General features: G+C 46.7%; 1 protein-coding gene across 3 annotated transcripts in view; it reads left to right on the top strand.

Moving 5' to 3' along the window:
• SERPINB5 (serpin family B member 5) overlaps positions 1 to 27,100 on the top strand; it is a 143,979-nt gene that overhangs the window by 88,846 nt on the left and 28,033 nt on the right. The gene's annotated exons all lie outside the window — the stretch shown is intronic.

Below are 27,100 nucleotides of genomic sequence, written 5' to 3' on the forward strand. Positions count from 1 at the left end.
GCCCCGTGCTCCACCAGTGTGTCACTTTTTGTAATGCACCAGCAACACATAATGCAGACCCATATCTACAAGGCCACGCAAAGCTACTTTTCTTGGCTTTTCACAGCCTTGTAGATATGGTGTAAGGCAATGCAGAGAGGCATTGCATGGGCTTTGCAATGGGTTTTCCCATGAAAAAACAATAGGATTTGACGCAATCCCAGATTTACAAGACTCTGGGAACCTGGCAATGCTTCAAAACTGTATGCCTCCCCAGGGCAAATGCAACAAAGAGAAATATCTTTCTCCTCACTGTTTCCTCTTTCTACGTGTGCTGCATTCTGCAGTACACATACAAGGAGGAAAATACCTCCCAGGATTATTTTTGTGAAGAAAAGTGTCCCTTCATACACAAAAATAATCCTGCCAGCAAAAAAATGCAGACACCCTTGCACCATGATCCAAGGGTGCCTGCATTGGCACTAGGCAATAAGTTGTGTGCCTGCAAAGGGGGAAAGGGCATAGGTGCACTCTATCTTGCAAATACAGTGCATTTCTGCCCTTTCCATGTGCTGCAGGTCAGTACACATTGAATTTGCTGAGCTGCCCTGCTCCACAGGGCTTGTAAATATGACACTGAGTGTTATTTTAGTCATACGTGAAGCGAAAACGCACTGTAGAGTTTCATAAACTCCTCATATGAGCAAACTGTTAGATCTGTCAGCCTTAGGTTGGTCTTCCCCCAGACCTTTTTGCTTTCACCCCTCCAATTTTTTCTGATCTCAGTTTTGTTGTCCTTAGGATTCTGCGCTTTACCACTGCCAACCAGCGCTAAAGTGCTTTTGCTCGCTCCCCTAATCATAGAAGAATAGGTTTATACCCATTCGGCATGCTTAAGTTACTTGTACGGCCCCAGTAAAGCAATACCACATGTAGCCAGGATCTGTAAATTAAATTCTACTAGTTGGCCTGCAGCTCTTTTGTGCCACCTGCTTTAGTAGGTCCATAAACATGTATCAAGCCTGCCATTGCAGCCTGTGTGAGCAGCTTAAACTGCCATTTTGGCTGGGCAAAATAAACCTTTTGCTAGGTCCAAACCTTCCATTTTAATACATATGTCACCCGAGGGTAGCCTCTGAACAGCCCAGAGGGTAGGGTGCAGTGTACTTAACAAGTTGGACATGTACTCTTAAGTTTTACAAGTCCTGGTAGTGAAGAACTCTTACATTCTTTATTCCCTACTGCAAGGTCTATCTCTGCCATGGGATAGCATTGGGGTACCTTATTACATTTAATAAGTGATAACTATCAATTTCAAGAAGGTAAACAGGTCGGGTTTGGTGCCTAAAGAATTGTAATTACAAGCCTTCTTTAATGGTAAAGTCAGATTTTAAGTCACAGTTCTCAAAATGTTGTGTTTTCTTGTCCCAACTACGTGGTGTCAGCTGCTTAGTTCGTGGGTCACATGACAAGATATAGTTGGCAGTTCGTTTTTGTGTATTGCTCCCAGGCAGTGAGACAAAGGGAAGCTAGGTGTTAGCAGGATGGGCCAATCTGAGTTTACAAGGGGAAGAAGTTGTCAACTGCCACATTTGCACATCACAAAGGCCCTGCCTGAGCACTCTCACAAAGGAGTTTGATACTAGTCTATTGTGACCCAGACAATGTGGGGCCAGGGCAGGAAGGAAGGCAATTTCAGGCTCCTCTGGGAAGTGGTACATTCTGGAAGCTTGTCCTACTTCAAAGTGGGCAACAGGTACAAATATAGGACCTCAGAACCCAACTCTTCGGTACATATCTCGACCTGTGGAAGACTTAAAAGAAGGTCTGCTGTGCTGCTCTGCTGCAAAAATGACTGCCACTCTACTGTTGTGCTGCGCTGCCCTGCTGCCCCCATGCCTGAGTGAAAGACTGGACTTGCCTCTTGAACCCAGGACAACCAGAGTGACTCCAAGGGCTAGTTGGCTGACTTCCTGACCAAATGCCGCAGGGGCAGAACAGGCTTCCTCTATCTTCTGGACAGCTATGAGTCCTTGCCTTCCAAGTGGTGCCACCCTGGTCCTGGACCCTAAGATGTGGCTCTGAAGGTTCTCTACCAGCCCCAACTGTGGTCTCGACAGAACCAATCCATCTGAGCTTCTGTGCAAAGCAGTGCCAACCAGAAAAGCTGTATTTGAGCTGCAGGGCAACTCATCATCTCACCATATCACACTCACATTGGAAATGCTGTGTGTTTAGTCTCTGGTGCAGGAATTCACATTGCCACTTCCCAGCTTCTTTGGAACCAGTCGGTGCATGAAGCATCTTGTCGTAGAAGTTTGTATAGCACACCCCTCTTAAACTGCATAGGTGTAAATGCAGAACCTTGCATTGCAGCTTCAAAGCTCCCCGAATAAATACTGAATGACTCATCCTCGACGGATTACTCTGCATCAGTCCGCAACCAGAATTTAAGGTAATCTTCTTCAGTGGGCCGAGCTGGGTCTCTGTCACTGTCACTAGCCCACGGTCCCTCCTGTCATCCTGAACTTGTGACTTTGCCCCGGTCCAGCACTACCATATATTCACAGGTGGAGTTTTTGGCTTATTGGTACTTTATCTTACTCAAATCTTTAAAATGACATAGCTCCGGTTCTGCTGATTGGATTTTCTGTCAGTTTGGGCTCTCATAATTTATTAAATTTTACTCCATTTTTTTAAATTGCTGTTGGATTTTTCTTATCTTGTGTGGTCACTTTATTATTGTTTTAAGTGCTACATAACCACTTAACACATTGCCTCGAAGTTAACCCTGACTGCGTTTGTGCCAGGCTACCAGAGGGTTAAGCACAGGCTAATTTGGGGTTGCTTGTGAATTCACCCTGACAAGGATTGTAGTTGCTGCTTGAGTAGGATATTACATCTCTCAACCAGTAAACCAATATCTTACACTAACCATGAAACACTGAAATTCTAACACTGAACACAGTCAGACTGCCCATTTTCTGCACTGAATATTTCTCGGGGCTGGAGCCAGTGGAGTTTTTGAAGGCCAAATCCCACTTACACCACTGTCACTTTCTCTCTAACTCCTGTTCCCCCACCCCACCCTCCTCTGTTTATTGCAGCAGGTAGCAAAGCAGAGGCATAAGCAGCAAGGGAAGCAACATGAAGGCTCTAGCCACTGTCAATGCAATACACAGTATTTTTATTCTTCACGTTTGTAAACATGCTCTCTCTTTCTGAAGGAGCTACACACCAAGGCTTTCAGTGGTTTGTGGGAAAGGCGATGGTGTGACCGTGTACTATATGGCATAAAGTATCCCTTTACACAGGATAAAAATATTGCAGTTTACCTCAGAGTTCCATAACCTTATAAAGGAACTCCTCCGTGACCTGCAGTTTCCTTATAATGTACAGCAGGTGGTTCTTTATCCCCTATAGATATCATACACAATAAATATAATTGGACAGGGGTAAAGTGATGTCTCATGTGGAGAGTATCTGTGAGTTCCTTCCTGATTTTTCTCAGATTAAGGTTATGCCAAAAGTATGCTTTAGTGCTTAATTAGGAGAGACTGAGGGTTGCAGTGCCTTGTCCCTTCTACCACTCTGTAATCTGGTCTAGCTCTCCACTGGTCACCACTCCAAAGCAAAAAAAAATCTGTTATATAGACTTTTACAAGATTACGTAAGGCAATGTAGTACAACATTTGACAAAAATAGATTGGATAACACAAAAGGATAATGGACGGAGTGCTGAAACTTTTCAAACACTCACCCTCAGTCACAGATCTGGGTATCCATCATTCTTCTTACTCACCATGCCATACCAGTTTGGACCCAGCTATATGCAAATCAGTCTTGACCCTGTTCCCCATGGGAACAATCCAGCCCGAAGTGCCTGGCCAGATCTTCCCTAGACTGCAAACAAACATCCTGGGACTGGTTTCAGGATGTCGTCCTTTATCAGCCAGACTAGCTTGAATCCATTGACTCAGTGAGCACGGGGCCCACATCTGGGCATACACTTCCCACTTAGGACAATTTCAGCAACACAAAAGAATGATGGAAGTAGTACTGAAGCTTTAGCTTCCAAGTATTATCTCCCAGTCCAGAATGTGTATTGAGCCTTTGGAGTAGGAAGGAAAATTAGTTCTAAACCAAATTTTTTTCAGGCAGCACAAAGTATACTCTCTCTGAAGTTACGTTTGCACCAATGTTATAAAAAATCTGCTTTCATCAAAGAGTGTTTTTTTAAATAAATTGAGAAATAACTTTTAATCAATTTTCTCACATGTCCCCCAGTGAAAATAGAAAGTAAGGATTTTAATCCAATCTCCGTTGGTTCCTGCAAATGTAGCTTTGCCTACAAAGTGAAATAACTTCTAGACAATTATTATCTAAGAGGCCATATCAATGTGTAGCATGCCACCTTTTTATGTATCGACGGGCACTTTTATCACTGTTACACCAAGCAAAGCAATGGAGAGTGATGCAAAACCTGGAATGAAATTGTTCTAAGCCACACAAGACCACCTTGTGGACCCTGCATGGGTTGGTAAATCTGGAGTAACGTAAGGCAGAACAAGTTACTATCTTGCAATACTCTGCTCTGGTAAGACATTCCATTGGTAGAGCATAGGTATTCCCACACATCCAGCCATGGATTGTGGCACATTCCCATATCTACCAACATTAATAAACCTGGGAATGTGCCAAAATGCAACACCTTCCCATGGGTGTCGCAACCAGGAGAAAAATATGTATTTCTCCTCACTGTTCCCTCTTTCTAAGTGCATTCTGTAGCACACTTACGAAGAGGAAAAAAACTCTCAGAATAGTTTTTGTCGAGGAAGGTGTCCCTTTGTGCACAAAAACATTCCAGCCTGCAACACAGGTACCCTTGCAGCATGGGACAACTGTACCTGCATTGGCACAAGGCAGCACATTGTGCTCTAGCACAAGGCGTGGAAAGAAATGGGCCATACAATATTGAATATGGCACTTTCCTACCCACTTCTTTCCACCTAGCACAGTGTAGCAAAGTGTCTTGCTAAATTGCTTGGCATGAAAACTTGATAAATCAGACCCCATTTACCCAGCCTTCTGCTCTGAAAAGCATGTTTCAAGGGTGACATCCTTTTACGTTTCCTACCTTACACAGCAGTTTTCTATGCCAGGTGTCTTAGTAGCCCAAAGACAGCACAATTGAGCTCCTTTTTGCCATTTATTTTGGTTGCGTAAATGCACCTTGCAGGTCACTTATTCCATTTAACCACCCAATTTCTTTGCAATTTCTGCAAAAAATGTTGTGGACTTACTGGAAAATTAAGTACACCAATTGGGTGAATAAGGTTTGACAAAGAATGCACACCATAGCTGTGGCTAGAAGTGCCACAACACACGCAGCCCTAATACCAAAACTACAATCAAGAAAAAGGAGAAAAATCAGGCAAGACTACACATATAAGGTGACTCTGCCCCAGAAATCTAAAAGAAACAATGCACATAATGTATCTATATGTGGCTAACTTTATGATTACAAATAGCAGGATATGTGACACCAATCCATCTTCTTGCAAAGGCTTCTTTTACATGATTCAGCAAAATAACAGTCAAGCAAATTGGATTGTTTTAGTATTACAATTCTGTACTTTGTTTAAAGCAAATGATTGTACCCATCATGATATCAGATAATTATACTTTTCTTTCCACTTGCCAGAACTAACTGTGAGTGAATTTCTCTTTATTAGGCAGGGTGAGGATAGGTGTAGATTAAAAATTATGCAAAAACCTATTTAATTCAAACTATTTTTCAGTGAACTTGGTATAGAATATGTTGATAAAAAGTGTAATGTTGTGTGCATCTATATGAAGCTCAAGTGCCACGTCCAAATCCCTCCCTTTTGACAATAACAATGCTGAGCTAAGTTGCTGAAAGTCTGAAGGAAAAGTTCTTTGTAACTGAGTTCTTTGATCTTTGAAACTCGTGAACATAATAGGGCTTAACAAATGAGCTTTAAGGAATACAATCTAGCAAGCTTCTAACTTTTCACACTGAGGCGTAAGCGGCCCCATAGATAAATTCATGAATAATCATCCCATACACAGAGGTAAAACAGAAATGGTAGAGATAGAGAAGATGATTTAAGGTAAAATACTAACTAGTTTCACAAACCAAATTCACCACTATTGGGACAGGAATTTCTCTGTATTGAGTACAGTCGTGTTTCCCTGCCCCCTTCAGTGCATGACTGTAAGTATCTGTTTTTGATTGTGGCACTAGCCTTGCACTAATCTATTGTGTGCACAAAACGCCTAGGTCTGTACCTTGACATGAGTGAGACCATTATGTTACATTCGGTAACCAGGAGGGTATCTCCAAGCATACAATTATTTAACTGACTGTGAACTTCTGCCCCTGTCATAGATTTAACATGCTGAGCAGTGGCGGCAGCATACTGGGTTTTAGGAAGTGGTAGTTGTTTCAATACCTTTTTAACTGTGCCACTGGAGTGCTGGCCTACTCATGCAAAGTACTGCTTGTAGGCGATAACCCAGATGCTGGTGTTCACATCCCAAGTGCCTGTTATGCCTGTATAGGAAAATGCTTCTTTTTACAAGATCACCCCATATGTTTGAACTGATGATGCTGGGTTTTTGACTCTCGACCCTGGGATTCTGCTAACCAGGCCACAGAGCAGGTGCTGTGGCCCCTAAAATATATCTAACTTACCATTAGGACCCTGAGTATATGGTACACATTGTACCCAGAGCCTGTACGTTAAATGTCTCTAGTGGACTGCAGCACCCATTGTGCCACCCAAACCAGTGGCAGTACAGACATGACAGCAAGCCTACCACCATAGTCTGTCTGTGAATTTTTATAACTGTAAATTCGACTTGTAATGATAACCCCTTTTCAGAGGCCTAAAACCTGCTTTTAAATAATAATGTCAATCCTATGTAAGTTGCAAAGCCCATAAGAAGGGCGCATGTTATTTTAAAGTAGGACATGAAAACTTTCAATGTTCAACTTGTCCTTATACTGACAAGGCCCCAAACACTGTTCTCACTGTAGCAGGGCTAGCTGTTCCATAAGAAAGCACTGGGATATAATATTGCATTTAATAATAGTATCACCGCTTAGATAACAGCAGCAATTTATTCTTAGACTTTTTAAAATATTTATTACAAGCCAAATTCACTGGTAAAGTCAGGTTTATAATCAATATTTTGGAGAAGGTACTTTTAAAATGTTACATTTTCCCAGCCTAATGTCTTTAGCAGCCCGTTTACATGAGCTTCCGACTGTCACATAGGAGCTGACTATTGTCCTTGATGAAGTGTGATCTTCCTCCAAGAACTGAGACAAATGCCTCGGGTTTGGAGTGATTTCCTGTTATTCTGGCAGTATGACTATCTTGGCTGTGTCCAGTAATTTAATAAACTTCAAAGAAGCATTCTCAGTCACAAGCAGATGTAGCTAACACTTAGGCCTGCCCCCCTCCTTTGCCCCTCTAGTCAGCCAGGCACCACTTTCAATGGAAGAGAAGCTGCTTCTGGAACTGAATTTGACTGCCCACTGAGGAGAGATTTCTAATTTCCCTAACCATGCTTCTAGGGTAGGCACAGAAGCTCTGCACAAAGGAAGGAAAGTTCTACCATCTTGCTTTTAAGTAGAAAGAAATACTGTGGGATTATTTGCAGTAGGGCACATAGGAACAGTTGCAAATATGGGTAGCATTATTGCTGTGAGCCTTTTCCCTATTAATTAGAGAGGGTCCAGGAGTCACCCTTGTTTCCCCACAGGCTTGCGCCAGGTGTAAATGTGGCACCTTTGGGTATCCTTTCACAGATCTACAATACCTGAAAGCCTGGAATGGCTTCTCCTTGTACCCAGGACAAAGAATTGGACTCCAAGGCTCAGTTGGCTGACCACCTGTTAAGCTCCAGGTACAAGCTGCTAGAATAACTTTTCCAGTAGAGCAAAGCACCATGTACACTTTATAGCCAATGGTTCCAGGACCTCAGGAACAGAACTTGAAGGTAAAAACACACTTCAGCAGAAGCCACCTTCAGGGTCCAGGGCAGGCTGAGTTGGAAATAGTCAGCTGGACTGTTGCAGGAAGTGATGTCTCTGGAAGCTTGTTGTGCCCCTGTAGCTCAAACAGGAGGTTAGCCAACTGACCTTTGGGTCACTTCTAGGGTCCTGGTTCAAGGCAAGTAGGTCTAGCATTCCTTGAGGCTCCAGCTGGCAGCGCAAACCTTCTGGTCTTCATAGGAACAGGAGTGTTCTGAAGATGGTTCTGGGGATGCTACATTGATGCCTAGTGCCAGCCTGTGCATGGCGGAAAGTCCTGGTCATTCCCTAAACAATGGAAGGCGACTGACATTTTATGGTGTACCGAATTTCAGGCATTTGAAAAAACCCATGATGAAGGATCCATTTACCCTATATGCATTGGGTCCATGGAGTGATTGAGCCATGATGATCAATTGAATGTATTTCATCTTGCTATATCACGCATTGACACAATGGTAAATTATAAATTCACACAATCAAAAGTCAATGAACATATGATCAATAAAAAAAAACAAGCAATGGAAAACATATCTTATGGATATTGATTATGGTTTGAATTTTTGTAACTTATTAGTGGTGTTTGAGCCTGTGGGTCACAGTAAAGTGCCTCATGAAGCTGCTTAGTGGTCCACACCACCACCATGAAACTTGGAATTTTTCAAACAAGTGCAAAGTGCACTTAGATTTTTTAAATATGTATTACAAGTGCAGAGTACACTTAGGGCCATATTTATACTTTTTGACGCAAAACTGCGCTAACGCAGTTTTGCGCCAAAAAAATTATCGCCGGCTAACGCCATTCTGAAGCACCATGCGGGCGCCGTATTTATTGAATGGAGTTAGCCGGCGTTAGCCGACCGGCGCTGCCTGGTGTGCGTGAAAAAAAATCACGTACACCAGGCAGCGCCAGTGTAGGGAAAAGTGGCGTTTGGGCGTCCAGAAATGGGGCAAGTCAGGCTGAGGCAAAAAAAAACGTCTTAACCCGATTTGCGCCATTTTTTTGGGCGCCCAGACGCCATTAACATGACTCCTGTCTTAGCAAAGACAGGAGTCATGCCCCCTTGCCCAATGGCCATGCCCAGGGGACTTCTGTACCCTGGGCATGGTCATTGGGCATAGTGGCATGTAGGGGGGCACAAATCAGGCCCCCCTATGCCAAAAAATAAAATAAAAAATACTTACCACAACTTACCTTCTCTCCCCTGGGGTGGGTCCCTCCATCCTTGGGTGTCCTCCTGGGGTGGGCAAGGGTGGCAGGGGGTGTCCCTGGGGGATTGGGAGGGCACCTCTGGGCTCATTCTGAGCCCACAGGTCCCTTAACGCCTGCCCTGACCCAGGCGCTAAATTCCGGCGCAAATGCGGGTTTTTTAGTCCCGCCCACTCCCGGGCGTCATTTTTGCCCGGGAGTATAAATACGACGCAATAGCATCGCAGTCATTTTTTAAGACGGGAACGCCTACCTTGCATATCATTAACGCAAGGAAGGTGTTCACGCAAAAAAACTCCATGAACTTTGGCGCTAGACACGTCTAACGCCAAAGTATAAATATGGTGTTAGTTTTGCGTCTAATTTGCGTCGAAAAAAATGACGCAAATTCGGCGCAAACGGAGTATAAATATGCCCCTTAGACTTTTTAAAATATTTATTTCAAACCCAATCCACTGGTAAAGTCAGGTTTATAATCAATATTTTGGAGAAGGTACTTTTAAAATGTTATGTTTTCCCTGCCTAATGCCTTTAGCAGCCCGTTTACATTAGCTTCCAACTGTCACCTAGGAGCTGAATAGCCCCGTTGATGAGGTGTGATTTTCCTCCAAGAGCTGAGACAAATGCCTCGGGTGTAGGGTGATTTCCTGTTACTTTGGTAGTATGACCATCTTGTAATTTTTCAAACAAGTACAGAGTGAGATACTGCACATATCCTGACAGCACATGTGGAATAAACCTTTTTGATAAAAGATCAAACACATAGGATTGAGTGAGCAGATGGAGCATTGTGCTCTGCAGTAAACTATCCCACACTACCCCTCTTTCCCTAAATTCAGCATGGCAGAATCTTTTGTCACCTGGTCAGAGGGTGCCACATGTTTTACAATGCTACTTTAGTGGGTGGCACAATGAGTGCTTCAGTAGGAGCATTCCATTTACAGGCACTGGGTACATGTGGTACTGTTTACTAGGGACTTATAAATAAAATAAATGTGACATCTAGGGGTATGCTTATCCTGACATATTTAAAAAGGAGAGTACAAGCACAGTATCTCCGATTAGTAGGTGCAAAGTATGCCAAGTCCTATGGTCACAAGAAAAACAGGTTCAGCAAAAGAAGGCAAAAATGTGGGGGGGATATCATGCAATCGATATTTCAAACATTCACTGTGGTAGATTTACTTTATAAGACCTCCGTTATCACCTTCAATAAATCAGACACACCTGCACCACAACATTGCATGAGATTTAGGGGGCCATCAGGCCCATGCTAAATGAGAAATAAGGAGGCTCTGAAAGATCCCTAATGAGCTATAGAAGACATTTGTAAAAATAGGGCCACCTAACGTGCAACCTTTTTCAAATAAATTCTGAAGCTATTTAAATTCTTGCCTCATTCTGACTAGAAATATGGTAATATGCCTCTAACCAGGCTAGGACTGGAACAATTGGGCCTCATACTGGCAGTCAGTCTGCTTACCTCATATTATAAAGCATTGATGAAAACTGGCTAGCACAGCTGATCTTTCTAGATTACAATAGGTGCAAACTGGGTTGAATCCAAGCTGCTTTGAGACTTCCAAACACTCATTATGTGATTGAGGCCAATGGCTATAACATGACAATGAAATGTCCTGTGTCTATTTTGATGTACTGCTAAAAAAAAAAAAAAATCTTTTTGGGCCCCATGGAAAATCTCCATTCATTTTCCATTGACATTTCTAGAAAGCTATGGAACACCAAATTTGCTTCTATGGGAGTAGGTGCTCTGATTGGATGTCTGCAACATGAAGAAAAATTTTGCAAGTATCCTTTACAGGACCCTGTTCCGAGTTTTATTTTTAAAAAAGAGTGTAAGGGAGCAGAGTAGGGATACCCTGTTCCCTAGGCCTCGTGGGGGCTCCCATAACACTTTTTTGTAGTATTATTATTAATAAAATAGACCTCCCCGGGTGGGCCACAAGCCAGTAGTCTTCTCATTTAAATGTTTCATGAGTGGGGCCACCTTCCCTGAGTCTTTGCCCTGGTGAGCCAATTTCCCAGGGCTAATTTAAAAATAAAAGGGCAGGGCATGAGGTCCCACTACCCACACCACAAATAGACCCTGGCTATCCCTTCCCCCGGGACTGATGTACTAGGGGGTGAGCGACCTCCTGCCGAGCCTCTAATGGGCCCTGAGGACCAATCTTTCGGTACCAAGTTAATCATAAAAGGGAAGGGTTCCTGTGCATCCCCCTCCACATGCCCTATATTGCCCTGTGGATCCTATCTTTCGGGATGCACTGATCTACAGTGTCCTAGAGAGTCCACTCTGGTACAATGTAGTTACCTGCCCAGAAGAGTACAGGCATACAGTGCCTGCCCTCTCCTGGCCGTGGAACTCCACTTTGCTCCCACCTGGCAGGAGAAGTTGAGAACAGTTGCTCCTGCCAGATGGTAGCAAATACAAAGGCCCTCTTTACAACTTTGGCGGTCTTTTCAAAAGACCGCCGAAGCTGCGGGCGCCACTATACCGCCAGTGGCCCCTTATTATGACTTTTCCGCTGGGCCAGCGGACGGAAACAGTGTTTCCGTCCTCTGGCCCAGTGGAAAAGTCAGATCAAAATTGTGGCCGGCTTGTAAAAGAGCTGGCCGCAATGTTGATGTTCAGCGACGGGGCTGTGCCTGGGGGCTCCTGTACTGCCCATGCCAAGTCCCTCTTACCGCCAGCCTCTCCATGGAGGTGTTTACCACCATGGACAGGCTGGTGGTTGGGGATATGTTGGAGGGGCCAGCGGTATGGCCGTTGCTAATGCGCCACTGTCATATTACGCTGGCGGTTCACTGCCAGCCTGTTGGCGCTGTTACTGCCAGCTTACTGCCGGCCACCAGGGTCGTAATGAGGCCCAAAGTGCCAGCTTCCACCAGCACCTGGTATGATGCTGCCTGACGAGAGGGCTGGAGCAGAGGATGTCCTGAAGCACCCCCACAACCCCCAACAGAATGTTTTGTGTTTGGCCTAGGTAGGCAGCACAGCACCAACCATTGATGCCATTGGTCTTGAGGAAATGGGTTCTGGGGCCATTAAGGCTTTGGGAGGGGGGCCATATGACCCCTCTCCTTCATTTGAAAATAAAGGCCCCAGGATGGTGTCCCCAGCGCCCTTGCTGGCTTGGGGAAGGGGCCGCATGGCCCCTCCCATTATTTAAAAAAAAATAGGCCTTGTGGATTGGGACCCGAAGTCACTTGTGGCTCAGGGGCATGTGCCACCCTCTCCTGATTAAAAAAAACACAGCCTTGGTGAATGGGGCCCCTAAGGCCTGGAAAACCTCAGAGGTGGGCTGCATGCCCACCTCCTTAAAAAAACATAATACATAATATATGTGTGTCCTGGATGGGCATTGGAACACCCACAGTAAATTATTATTTTTTTAAACTTTTCTTTGTTTTTGTACTTTTTTGAGCTTGAAGGTGTCCCTGGAATAGGGAGGGGCACCACAAAGCCTTTTTGAATGGCTGCAACACACCTGCACCATTATAAAAATAAACAGCAAATCTCCTGGGTTATTAAATCCATGGCCCCAGGAAATATTACCATATTTTTTAAGCACTCCTAGCTGGAGCTCTGTGATCTTTAGCTGGAGTGATGTTTATATAATTGCGTTTTTTTGGGCCAAAAACAATAAAAGGAAAACACAGGGACATTTTTTTTGGGTTTTTTTTAAGTCCCAGTTTGCATTGACATTTTTTTACTTACAAAGCATAACATTATCAATATGTGAAAAGAAAGTCAGACTTTAACAAAAAAAAGTATTAAACATTATTACAATAAACTATAATAATAAACACTACACTGGATAAATAATTGAAATGTACATTGGAATAACAATATTTGTGATTTTTGAAGAAAGATGATAGATCTGCTTTATATATATTGGTATGCTGATCCCTTCATAAATTCAATAGGCTCACTTTTTATATTTTGGTGTTCAGAGAAGGCTGTGCGTGGTGTAGGGTCGGCTGCATGTAGGGGATTGGGCCGGGCCCTGTGGGTCATACGTGGATGGGTTTGGCTTTATGTAAGGTATTAAAAACATATTTTACATTTATTGGTCTATACAGACGTGCTTCAGCAGCATCGCCTTCCTCAATGTTTGTATAGCTCAATGATGTCAGTTACAAATCTTCAAATGTGGCTTAGCTCTCACCTATTGGATGAGGCATCAAAAAAAGAATGTTAGATCTACATGAATAGTTTACAGTAACCACCACCATCATTGCGTGAAGTTTTCAACATTAATTACATTGGTGTTTGAGGCATCAAACAGTGTGACAGTTTGACAATGAGTCAAATTCTGAACCCGCTGAGTGCTGCACTTTTCCTTGGTGGAACCTTGTTGCACAAATTAAGCATGCAATGCCACACACGTGACATAAGCAGCCATTGTTAAAGAGTTTGACAGCAGCAAGGTGCACTTTGTAACACGTTGTATAAATGTGTTTACTACAGTCTGTCAGAATGGTCAAACCCTGAGTATGGAGTCACACTTGCCAACTTGATCTCATTTCATGCGGAGATCTGATTGGCTGCCAGCACTTCACAGCCATCTTTGGACTCCACTTCAGCTGAGTCCCAGGAAAAAAAGATTAAAAAAAAAAGAAAAGGGGCCATGCTAGGGAAACCCTGACCCCTTAACTCTGGTGCTCGTGTCCCAGAGGGACCCCCAGGGCAAAAAAGTACTTTAAGAAAAAAAATAGCTGCAAACTCGCAACAGGGTCGCAGATTGGTGGCAAAAAAAAATGCGCTTGTTTTAACAAAAGGTGGTCCTGGTCCTGGGGACAACTCTAACTATAACTCACACCCTAAGGTAACTATAACTTGCACCCTCGCCATGCACTGCTAATTACCCCAGATATTACAGCACTCATGACAACTTCTATGATGTTATTGAAAATATAATTAAAAAATTAGCAGTCAAATTATTAAAGAAATGACTGTGCTTGGTGGGGGTGCGAGTTATAGTCACCTTATTGGCCCGAGTTATAGTTACTTTCAATAACTCTAACCATAACTTCTGAATTTCTATGGCTTTGTACATTTAAAATGTCCCTGTAACCTTTAGTTTTTAAGTGAATATATATATATTACCTAGTGATGGTCACCACTAGGTAGTTATAGTTAGGACCTAGTTTTCATAGATGGAGAGTTTCTTTTTTGCCAATAAGTTTGGCACACCTTGACAGATCATCCAAAAATTCTCAAAACTTATACTTTGGCCAGTTCAGGTGCTGCCTTGAAAGTTTCGGGGTGATCCATCAAGCAGGGGATGAGAAAAACGGGGGTTCCCAAAACACATTTTCCCCATTCATTTTACCATAGGGTCTTTGGACACACCTACAGCCCAAACCACTAAACAGAATTAAAGCAAATTTGGCAGGAAGTTAGATGGTGTTCCACAGTTGTGCTTTATGTAGTAACTCTGTTCAGTATTTATGAAGTATGTTAAGTCCAAACAATATAGATATGCAGGGATGCAGATCCTACGCGGATCCAGTGCAGATCCATGCACCACTGGAAAAATCTGATTGGCTGGATGCAATCTGACAGGAATGTTGTGGCCTCCCTTTTATTTGATCAGGAAATGGTCCCCAGGGCTGAAATCTGGGGGGCAATGGAGATGACAGGGTCAGGGTAGAGGTACCCCGACTCCATGGGGATAATATAGTTGTGATGAAATGCTAAGTAATGGGCTTGAAATGCCCGAAAATATAATTTGTTATGGCTTTTGAGATCTGTGAATCCATCCATGGGGCTTAGCGCGGCCCCCAGTGTATATCTGCGGGAGGATCAACGGATCACGAGAAACATAAAAAAAAATTATATATTTATTCATACACCCACTCAAGCACCCAGACAAACACCCTCACTCCCACTCTCACAGCCAGAGAGACATTGTCACATCCACTCTGAGAGGCACTTTCACTCCCCCTCTCACATCTAGACAGACACTGTCAGACTCACTCTCACACCCAGACAGACATCGTTATGCTCACTCTCACATTCAGAGAGGCACTTTCCCACCCACTCTCACATCCAGACAGAAACTGTTACACTCACTCTCACACTCAGAGAGACGCTCTTATACCTAGACTCACAACACTCACTCTGACACCCAAACACTCTCACAGCCACTCTCAAACCCAGAGAAATACTCTAACAGACACTCTCACACCCAGAGAGACACTCATACCCATTCTGACACTCAGAGAGACTCACATATACCCACTCAAACACAGAAGCGCCCTCACACCCACTCTCACACACAGAGAGGTGTTGTCACTTCCACTCACACCCACACAGAAACTATCACACTCACTTTCACACCCACAATGACACCTTTACACCCACTATCGTACCCAGAGAGACACACTCACACCTAGACTCACACCCAGAGACACTTTCTCAGACTCACTCTGACACCGAGACAGACACTCTAACAGCCACTTTCACTCCCAGCGGGACACTCTCATACCCATTCTAACACCCAGAGACACTCACATACCTACTCAAACACCCACACAAACACTCTCACACCCACTCTCACAAACAGAGAGACGTTGTCACACCCACTATCACACCCACACAGACACTACCACACTCAGTCTCACACTCAGAGAGGCACTGTCACATCCAGACACTGTTACACTCATTCTCACACCCAGACAGATACTTTCATAACCCCTCATACCCAGGGAGACACCCTAACACCCACTCTCACACCGAGAGAGTCACTCTTACAGCCATTCTGACACTTAGGACCTCATTACTCTGGCGGTCGGTGATAAAGCGGTGGTAATACCGCCAACAGGCCAGCGGTACCCAAAATGGAATTATGACCACGGCGGAAACAGTTCAGACAGACAGCCCCTTTAACACACCGACTGCCATGGCAGAATCAACAAGCACCATGCGGTAACCGCCAACAGCCAGACGAAAGACAATGTACCGCCCACACTATTACGACCGGCCTATCCGCCACCTTTTCTGGGGTGGTACCAACAACATCAAAAGCATAGCAGAAACACTTCACAGAAGTCAAAGGACTCACCTGTGGAGACTCAGGGAACAACCACGACGCCATGGAGCCCGAGCTGCACATATCTCCAATGCTCGTCTACCTTCTGCTGCATTGTGAACATCAACGCCGGCGAAGACGACCACGGTTAGTACTACCGCCTAGCACACAAGGGAGGGGAGGAAAAAGAGAGTGACACACACATGCAACCCACAACACCCCCACCCCCAACACCTACACTCATCCAGATCCACTAACATGACATATTCCGCCCGTAACCTTCAGGAATAATGCAAGGACAAAATGATTTGAAGAAAGTGAGCATAATACGATAAAATAACACGAATAAGTGCATCAAAATACAAACGTATATACATAATTACAAATGTAGGGACACTGCCCAGTCCTCAATGTCTGTGGGCCACAGGGCCAAAACACATAGGCACTGCATCCTGAGTGAAATGACGCACACGTTATTTCACAGCCATTTTACACTGCACTTAAGTAATTTATAAGTCACCTATATGTCTAACCTTCACTTAGTGAAGGTTGGGTGCAAAGTTACCCAAAGCACTAGCCAAGGTGCCCCCACATGGTTCAGGGCAATTTACCCGGACTTTGTAACTCTGAATATGGCCATGTAACATGTCTAAGATCATGGACTTGTCCCCCCATGCCAAATCTGGTATTGGGGTGTCAATCCCATGCATCCCTGGGGCTCCACTATGGAACCCGGGTTTTGCCAAACCAGCTCTCTGGGGTTTTCTCTGCAGCTACCGCTGGGCAGGGCAGCCCAGTCCCAGGAAGGCGAAACTGGACAAAAGAAAGGGGAGTGACTACTCCCCTGTCCATCACCACCCCAGGGGTGGTGCCCAGAGCTCCTCCAGTGTGTTCCAGACCTCTGGCATCTTGAATCCAGAGGTGTGAGGGCACAGTAGAGGCCTCTGAGTGGTCTGTGCCAGCAGGTGACGCCAGAGACCCCTCCTGATAGGTGCTTACCTCACTAGGTAGCCAATTCTCCTCTGAGAGCTATTTAGGGTCTCTTCTGTGGGCTTTTCCTCAGATAACGACTTGCAAGAATTCACCAGAATTCCTCTGCATCTCCCTCTTCAACTTCTGTCAAGGATTGACTGCTGACTGCTCCAGGACGCCTGCAAAACTGCAACAAAGTAGCAAGAAGACTACCAGTGATATTGTAGCGCCTAATCCTGCCAGTTTTCTCGACTGTTTCCTGGTGGTGCATGCTTTGGGGGCTGTCTGCTTTCACCCTGCATTGGAAGCCACAAAGAAATGTCCTGTTGGTCAACGGAATCTTCCCCCTGCTCCAGCAGGCACCAAACTTCTGCTTCACCGGTCCTCTGGGTCCCCTCTCATCGTGACGAGCGTGGTCCCTGGAACACAGGAGCTGGATCTAAGTGACCCCGACAGTCCAGTGGTCCATCTGTCCAAATTTGCTGGAGGTAAGTCCTTGCCTCCCCACATCAGACAGTAATCCTGTGTACTGCGTGAACTTCAGCTGCTAGGGATTCACTTTTGCAAGGAATCCGTTGTGCACAGCACAGCCCAGGTCCCCAGCACTCTGTCCTGCATTGCTCAACTCGCTGAGTTGACCACCGGCTTCTTGGTACCCTTCTTTGTAGTGTTGAGACAAGTGACATGCTCAGTTTTCTTGAACCCGTGTTCAAGTACTTCTGCAGGTGCTGCCTTCTTTTGCGTGGGCTCTCTGTGTTGCTGAGGGCCCCCTCTGTCTCCTCTTCCAAGTGGCGACCTCCTGGTCCTTCCTGGGCCCGGGCAGTACCCTTTTTCTTCAACTGTGACCTTTGCAGCTAGCAAGGCTTGTTTGTGGTCTTTCTGCATAGAAAGAACTCTGCATCCTCCAGCATTCCGTGGGACATCTTCTGTGCAAAGGAGAAGTTCCTCCCATCTTCTGTTGTTGAAGAATCTTCAGCTTCTTCCACCCAGAGGCAGCCATTTTGCACCTTCATCCGGGGTTTAGTGGGCTCCTGCCCCCCTGGACACTTTCGTGACTCTTGGACTTGGTCCCCTTCCTTTGCAGGTCCTCAGGTCCAGGAATCAATCTTCAGTGCTTTGCAGTCAGTTGTGGTCTTTGCAGAATCTCCTATCACAACTTTAGTGTGTTTCTGGGGAAGTAGGGTCACTTTACTCCTACTTTTCAGGGTCTTGGGGTGGGGTATCTTGGACACCCTTAGTGTTTTCTGACACTCCCAGTGACCCTCTACACACTACACTAGGCCTGAGGTCCCTAAGCGGTTCGCATTCCTCTTTCTTAGTGTAAGGTTTGTGTTGCCTCTAGGCCTATTGCAGCCTACTGTATTCTACAGTGTTTGCACTACTTTTCTAACTGCTTACTTACCTGATTTTGGTTTGTGTGTATATTTTCTGTATTTTACTTACTTCCTAAGGGAGTATATCCACTGAGACATTTTTGGCACATTGTCACTAAAATAAAGTACCTTTATTTTTGGTAACTCTGAGTATTGTAATTCTTGTGATATAGTGCTATATGACATAAGTGGTATAGTAGGAGCTTTGCATGTCTCCTACCTAGTTCAGCCTAAGCTGCTCTGCTATAGCTACCTCTATCCGCCTAAGCTGCTAGAACACTACTAATCTACTAATAAGGGATAACTGGACCTGGCACAAGGTGTAAGTACCATCAGGTACCCACTATAAGCAAGGCCAGCCTCCTACATTGGCGGTGCAGCGGTGGGATGAGTACTTGTAACTGCTTTACCACTTTTTCATTGGTGCTTTTCATAAGAAAAACATATTCCAAATACTTAAAAATATATACAGGTAACTTAAATGGTTTAACTCTCTTTCTAAAAAGTATCTAAAAAATGTTCAAAAGTTTTGAAAAGTTTCTTTAAAAATTCTGAAAACTTTTTTCTCTCTGCACTAAACCCTTTCTTACAACTATGTCTGCAGTAGAGCTTACTCCCACAGTTGTCCAGGCATCCTATGGTAGTTTAAACTTTAAAGGTTTGAGGGGTCTCTGTATAGAGATTTGAGCATTGGTAAGAACCCTACCACAGATCTTCTCCTTAGCCTTCTCCTAGAAAGTGACCAGAACAAGTCTGGCCCATCCCAGCTTCAGGAGGTAAAGGAGGAGGGTACCCACCAAGGATCAGGGGAGGGCCCTGAGGACTCTGGCGAGGGTTCATCCAAAGACCTGTCAGCTAACAGGCCACCTAGTGACACTGGTAGTGGGAGGGTGTCACACACTGGTAGGACACCTTTCACTCCAAAAGGCCAGGTAACTAGAGTCGAGCCAGTTAGAGACAGGTCCACTTCTGCCGAATTCCCACATTTCCTCTGTGTCTCAGAATTCCCAAGCCTCCCTCCCTAAGGATAACACCCTAGACAGGGAACTTAGAAATCTGAGGTTGGAAGAGGCCAGACTGAAGCTGAGACAGCAGCAGTTGGCCTTAGACAGGGAAACTCTAGATGTAGAGAGGGAAAGTCAGAGGTTGGGGTTAGTTCCCCATGGTGGCAGCAGCAGTGTTCTTGATAGTAATCCTGCAAGAGAACAAGAGTCAAGAAACTTTCACAAGATTGTCACCCCTTACAAGGAGGGGGATGACATCAACAAGTGGTTTGCTGCACTTGAGAGGGCCTGTATGGTACAGTTGGTCCCTCAAAGGCAGTGGGCTGCTATCTTGTGGTTATCTTTCACTGGTAAGGGTAGGGATAGGCTTCTTACTGTCAGGGAAAGTGATGCCAACAACCACAAGGTTTTGAAGGATGCAGTCTTAGATGGATTTGGCTTAACCACTGAACAATATAGGATAAAGTTCAGAGATACCAGAAAAGAGTCCTCTCAAGACTGGAAAGACTTTTTAGACTGTTCAGTGAAGGCCTTGGAGGGATGGTTTCATGGCAGTAAGGTGACTGACTATGAAAGCCCATATAATCTAATTTTGAGAGAGCATATTTTGAACAATTGTGTGTCTGACTTGTTACATCAGTACTTGGTAGACTCAGATCTGACCTCTCCCCAAGAATTGGGAAAGAAGGCAGACAAATGGGTTAGAACAAGAGTGAACAGAAAAGTTCATACATTCTGAGTCTTCATTAGGCCCTCAAAAATCCTCTGGGGGAGTTCGGTCCAAATCCTCTTCTAACAATCAAAAGAAGCCATGGTGTTATTTATGTAAGAGTAAAGGCCATTGGGCAAGTGATTCCACTTGTCCAAAAACAAACACCAAGGCTCCCACCACCACGCCCCAACTGCGTCCTCTAGTGCCCCTAGTAATAACAGTGGTGGTGGGAAGTCTACTACAATTAGCCAATCAAAGGGTGTAGCTGGGCTCACCATTGGTAATGTAGTTGAGATTGGTCTTGTTAGGGAGACCAGAGAGGCTGTTTTAGTCTCTGATGGTGGTATTGACTTTGCCACCTTGGTTGCTTGTCCCCTTAATATGGGTAAGTACAAGCAGCTTCCCCTAATAAATGGCGTTGAGGTTGAGGCCTACAGGGATACAGGAGCCAGTGTCACTATGGTGATTGAGAAACTGGTTCACCCTGATCAAAACCTACTTGGTCAGCAGTACCAAGTGACTGATGCTCATTACAACACTCTTAGCCACCCCATGGCAGTTGTCAATCTCAACTGGGGGGGGGGGGGTTTAGTGGTCCAAAGAAAGTTATGGTAGCCACTGATTTACCTGCTCACTAGGCAATGATTTGGAGACATCAGCTTGGGCTGCAGTTGAGCTGGAGGCTCATGCAGCAATGCTGGTCATTCCAGGGCATATCTTTGCTCTCACAAGGGCTCGGGCCCAGAAGCAAAGAGGACAGGGAAGCTTGGATTCTGGAACAATGGACAAAGTGATCCCAAAAGCTTGGGGTAGGCAGGATTAATCATTGCCCACTATCCCTCCCTCTCCAGAAGATTCCCCTTTTGAGGAAGAGGAATCATCTCCCTGTGCAGAACCTACACCAGATGAGCTGGCAGCAAACACAGCTGAACTTTTGGGTGCAGGGGGGCCTGCTAGGGAAGAGCTGAGTGTGGCACAGCAGACCTGTCCCACACTAGAGGGTTGAAGGCAGCAAGCTTTCAAACAGCAGAATGGGGATATTACTAATAGCCAAAAGGTCTATTGGGAAGATAACCTCCTCTACACTGAGTCAGGGGACCCTAAACCTGGAGCTGCCAGGAGATTAGTCATCCTTTTGCAGTATAGGGAGTTTCTTCTGACCTTGGCACATGATGTTCCTATGGCTGGGCATTTGGGCTAGACTAAAACTTGGGACAGACTTGTTCCATTGTTTCACTGGCCTCACATGTCAGAGGACACTAAGGAGTTTTGTCGCTCCTCTGTGACCTGCCAAGTCAGTGGCAAGACTGGTGGCACACCTAAGGCCCCCTTAATTCCACTACCAGTGGTTGGGGTGCCCTTTGAAAGGCTCCAGCCTCAGACGGCTGCCCATTGGGGCTGCTGCTGCTGGCAGTGGTGCTGGTGTCAGTGTTGGTAGTGGTGGGAGGAGGCTCCAGCCCATCCCCTGCAGCCTTGGACGACTGCCCTCTGGTGCTGGTGGCAGTGCTGGCGGCAGTGCTGGTGGTGGTGCTGACAGGGGTAAGGGGGGGCTCCAGCCCATCCATGGCAGCCTCGGACGGCTGCTGGCAGTGGTGCTGGTGGTGGTGCTGGCAGTGGTGAGGGGAGGCTCCATCCCATCCCCTGCAGCCTCGGACGGCTGCCCACTGAGGCTGCTGCTGCTGGCAGTGGTACTGGTGGCAAAGCTGGGGACGGTGGGGGGAGGCTCCAGCCCATCCCTGCAGCCTCAGACGGCTGCCCACTGGGGCTGGCAGGGGTGCTGGTGGCGGTACTCGTGGCAGTGCTGGTGGCAGTGCTGGCAGTGGTGGGGGAGGCTCTAGCCCATACCCTGCAGCCTCGGACATCTGCCGACTGGGGCTGCTGCTGCTGGCAGTGGTGCTGGTGGCAGTGCTGGCAGTGGAGGGGGGAGGCTCCGGCCCATCCCTGGCAGCCTCAGACGGCTGAACCACAATGGTTGGTGGTGGGGGCTCCGAATGAGTCCCAGCACCAGGCCTCCTGTCCTTCCTGCCTACTGGTGCAGCCGGGGATTGGTCCTTGACCGTCCCTGTCACAGTTGGTGGTGCCTCCCTGCCCTTACTTGATGCTGCTGGTGGTGCCTCCTTGCCCTTCCCTGTCACAGCTGGTGGTGCCTCCTTGCCGTTCCTAAACGCTGCTCTTGGTGCCTCCTTGCCCTTCCCTGTCAAAGCTGGTGGTGCCTCCTTGCCCTTCCTTGAAGCACATGGTGCAGGCACCCTTTCAGTGTTGCTGCCTGGTGCCCGGGATCCTCTCCCACCTGTAGTAGCTGTTGACACTACTGTGGCCGTGGACTGGGTGGCTGAGGTGCTTGCCTGGGTTCTGACCACCCTGGCCCGATGTGAAGGATGGGGGGGATTAGTAGGGAAGAGTTCAACGGTGGAGAGGAAAAGCTTCTTAGGGACATTGGGGAGGGAAGAGGGTGAAGGTTTGGGAGTGGAAGAAGAAGAAGTGGTTGTAGGAGGCGCTTTTCTGCTTTGTTTGGGTGCATGTAGAACCCCATCCACCAGACTCTCCAACTCCGCAGTGGTGAAGGCAGGGGCTCTTTCCCCAGTGACATGAGCCATGGTCGGTTCCAGACACAGGCCACAGCAGCCCTTGCAGTGTAGGTCCTCTCCTGTTGAAGGTCAGGTATCAAGTGAGTGAACGGATAGAAAATGGCAGTCACATCTGCAGCAGTGCGTACTGTCACTACCGGCGTACATCACCATTGGCCACTGTAACCCGTAGGGCCCAATGGTATCCAATGAGGAGTTGCACAGCGGTTCTCGACCGCACAAGGTCAGCAGAATTACCTCATTTGCAAATGTCCCTGCAGACAGGACAGGCAGACGCCATTTCAGGGGTGGGCAGGCCATGGCACCTAACTTCATCACAGTACACATAGGCACCATTTGGGCCTATCAAACAATATACTGTTACAGTCACAACATGCAATGCAGTGTAGTGTTTGTAAATAAGGAATACTGACCAGCTGCTCACCGTTTTGCCCTCTAGATTGCAACAGCTGCGGATGAATAGGAGATTGAGACATCCCCCCGTGTACAGGCCCTGGTAGATTTGGCAACAATGGAGGACAGGCATATTATCCTCACCTATAGACTGGACAGGGCCACATCTGTGCTCTATTTCCTGGCAACTGGCTCCTTCCAAGTGACAGTGGGCTGGGCAGCCGGAATGTCACAGCCAATGTTCTCAATAGTGCTGACCAGAATGTTGTCTGCCCTGATTAAACTCATGCGCAGCTACATCGTTTTCCCCCAGGTGGATGATTTGGCCACGGTGAAGCTGATTTCTATGCAATGGGACATATCCCCAACATTATTGGGGCTATTGATGGTACACATATTGCATTATTGCATTTGTCCCCCACCGTAGAAATGAAGAGCTGTTCAGAAATCGAAAGAGCTTTCACTCCATGAATGTGCAGATAGTGTGCCTGGCGGACCAGTACATCTCCCATGTCAATGCAAAGTATCCTGGGCCTGTGCATGATGCCTTTATCCTTAGGAATAGCAGCATACCATATGTGATGACTCAACTCCAGAGGCACAAGGGGTGGCTAATAGGTGAACCCTGGTTCCCACCCATTAGGTGTTGGTGTATGGGTATGAGGTGGGCCCTAGGGATTAGTGTGTGTCTAACAGTTGTCCCTCGATATTTGCAGGTGACTCTGGTTACCCCAACCTCTCATGGCTACTGACCCCTGTAAGGAATGCCAGGACAAGGGCAGAGGAACATTAGAATGAGGCACATTGGGCGAGCAAGAAGAATCATAGAGAGGACATTCAGCCTCCTGAAGGCCAGGTTTTGCTGCCTCCATCTAACAGGTGGATCCCTGTTCTACTCACCCAAGAAGGTCTGCCAGATCATCGTGGCATGCTGTATGTTGCACAACCTTGCCTTAAGTCGCCAGGTGCCTTTTCTGCAAGAGGATGAGGCTGGAGATGGGCGTGTGGCAGCAGTGGACCCTGTGGACAGTGAAGATGAGGAGGCAGAGGATGAGGATGAAGACAACAGAAATGCAATAATATGACAATACTTCCAATGACACACAGGTAAGACAGTGTAACTTCACTTTTCATTGACAGTTTTGTGTTTGACATTGTCACTGGCTGGCTGATTTTCCCACTTCTATGCCCACTTACTGTACTCTTTGGCATATCTAGTTTCAGATATTTGTGCCCCACTATCACTCCTGGTGTGTTGACTGCAGCCAACTACAGGTCATTCCTATGTATACAATACTGTACAGTTGTATTGCAGTGTTCAAAGCTTGTAAAATGAATACATTTCGTCATTTGACTGACCCCATACTTGCATTTATTCAAATGGTGTTTATTTAAGTGCCAATAAGTAGAGGGGGGTGTGCAATGGGCTGGAGTGAAGGCGGAGAATGTCCAGGATAAAGTCAAGTCTATGTGGATCACAGGTGCATTGTCCAAAGAGGCATAGGAAGTGGAGCAATGGCAGTTCAAGGGGGACAGGGTGACAGGGTGGGACACAAGGGTGACAATCAGGAGAGTTTTATTTCCTGGCAGGGGTCTTGGCAATAGTCACTGGCTTCTGCCTGGATCGCAGGGACCGTTTGCGGGGTTGTTCTCCTTCTGCAGGGGAAGAGGTGCTTGTGGCCTCTTGGTACTGTGGCGGGGCCTCCTGTCCACCAGCGGCCCACTGGTGTGCCACTGCCTCCCTCATGGTGTTGCCCATGTCTGTCAGAACCCCTGCAGTGGTGACCAGAGTGGTGTTGATGTTCTTCAAGTCCTCCCTGATCCCCAGGTACTGTCCCTCCTGCAGTTGCTGGGTCTCCTGCAACTTGTCCAGTATCTGGCCCATCGTCTCCTAGGAATGGTGGTATGCGCCCAGGATCTTGGTGAGTAACTCCTGGAGAGTTGGTTCCCTAGGCCTGTCCTCCCCCTGTCACACAGCAGTCCTCCCAGCTTCCCTGTTGTCCTGTGCCTCTGTCCCCTTAACCGTGTGCCCACTGCCACTGACCCCAGGTCTCCGATCGTCCTGTGTTTGTGGGTTGGCCTGAGGCCCTGTAGTGGTGGACACACTGCTGATTGATGTGTCCTGGGGACAGAGGCATTGGCCCGATGGGTGGGTACTGTGCTGGTGTTTTCCTGGGGGGGGGAGGATCTGTGGGGGTATGGGGCTGTGCCTTGGTAACCGACTGTCTGGAGGTCCCTGATGGGCCAGGTTGGTCATCCTGATCCAGGCATCCAGAGCTGCTGTCATCACTGTGGGCCTCTTCTGGGGGGTTACTGGATGATGCTGGCACCTCCTCTCTGGTGACGTTGGGTGGGAGACCTGTGGGGATGTAAATGCAGTGTTATTGTTTCTCTGTGTGACATCTTATGCATGGGTATGTTCACTTCCATGGTTGATATTGCCCTGGTAGCTTTGCCTTGTGTGTGTAGTTATTTGGTGGGCTAGGTGATTCGCTCTAGTGTGCATGCTTTAGTGATGGGTGTCCATGCAGGTCTATGATGGGGGTCCGTGCATTGGTCTTACCTGCAGGGCTTGGTATTGGGAGGGGTGGGTTGTGATGGTGGGGGGGGTGTGAGGTGGTGTAGTGACAGGAGTGAGGGTAAGGGTGGGGGTTTGTGATGACATGCAGGTAGGGGGGGTGATAGTAATAGATATTTGACTTACCAGTCCTCTGTACAGCTAGTTGGTGTCTTACTGCTGTGGAATGCACCTTCCCCTGTAGGTCGTTTAACCTCTTCCTGATGTCATCCCTTGTTCTGGGGTGCTGTCCCACGGTGTTTACCCTGTCCACGATTCTCCGCCATAGCTCCATCTTCCTTGCAATGGATGACTGCTGCATCTGTGATCCGAATAGCTGTGGCTCTACCCGGATGATTTCCTCCACCATGACCCTTAGCTCCTCCTCTGTGGACCAGGGGTGTAGTTGTGGTGCCATGGGTGTAGTGTGATTTGTGTGGGTGAGGGTGGGTGGGGTAATGTGTTGGGGTGTGTGATGTAAGGTGCGTGGATGGTGTATAGGTGATGGTGGTGTGTGGCTGTGGTCTTGTCTGTGGTCATGCTCTCTCTCTTGTGGCAATTGTTTTTAGTCGTAAAGGGTTGTGAGTAATGTGGGTGTGTGTTTTATGGTGGTGTGGATGTGGTGTGTGTATGGGTGTCAGGTTTGTGTTATTCAAATTGTCCAATGTAGTGTTGTTTTGTATGTGTGTGTGTATTTTGAGCGCGGCGGTACGTACCGCCAATGGTTTAGCGCCATTGAATGTCCGCTGCAGTGATTCATGGGTCATAATGCTGTGGCCATAGTTCTGTTGGCGTAACGGTGTGGGTTTTGCTACCGCCAGTTTATCACTGACCTTTGGGCTGGCGGACTTGTGCGTGTGGCTGTATAGTGGCAGATTCCTATGTGTGTCTCATAATATGGGTAGTGGAAATCTGCTGCGACGGCGGTATGTTGGCAGCAGTCAGCATGTAGTAAGTGGTACTTACCGCCAATGTCATAATGAGGGCCTTAGAGAGACTGCCACATACCCATTCTCACATCCAGATAAATACACCTACACCCACTCTGACAGCCAGAGAGATGCTCTCACACCTACCCCCACATCCAAGAGACACTCTCATACTCATTCTGACACTCATAGAGACATAGGCACATACACTCTCACATCCAGACAGACACTCTCACACTCACTCTCAGACACAGAAACAC

The sequence above is a fragment of the Pleurodeles waltl genome, chromosome 2_1 (assembly GCF_031143425.1).
Source record: "Pleurodeles waltl isolate 20211129_DDA chromosome 2_1, aPleWal1.hap1.20221129, whole genome shotgun sequence".
Lineage (NCBI taxonomy): Eukaryota > Metazoa > Chordata > Amphibia > Caudata > Salamandridae > Pleurodeles > Pleurodeles waltl.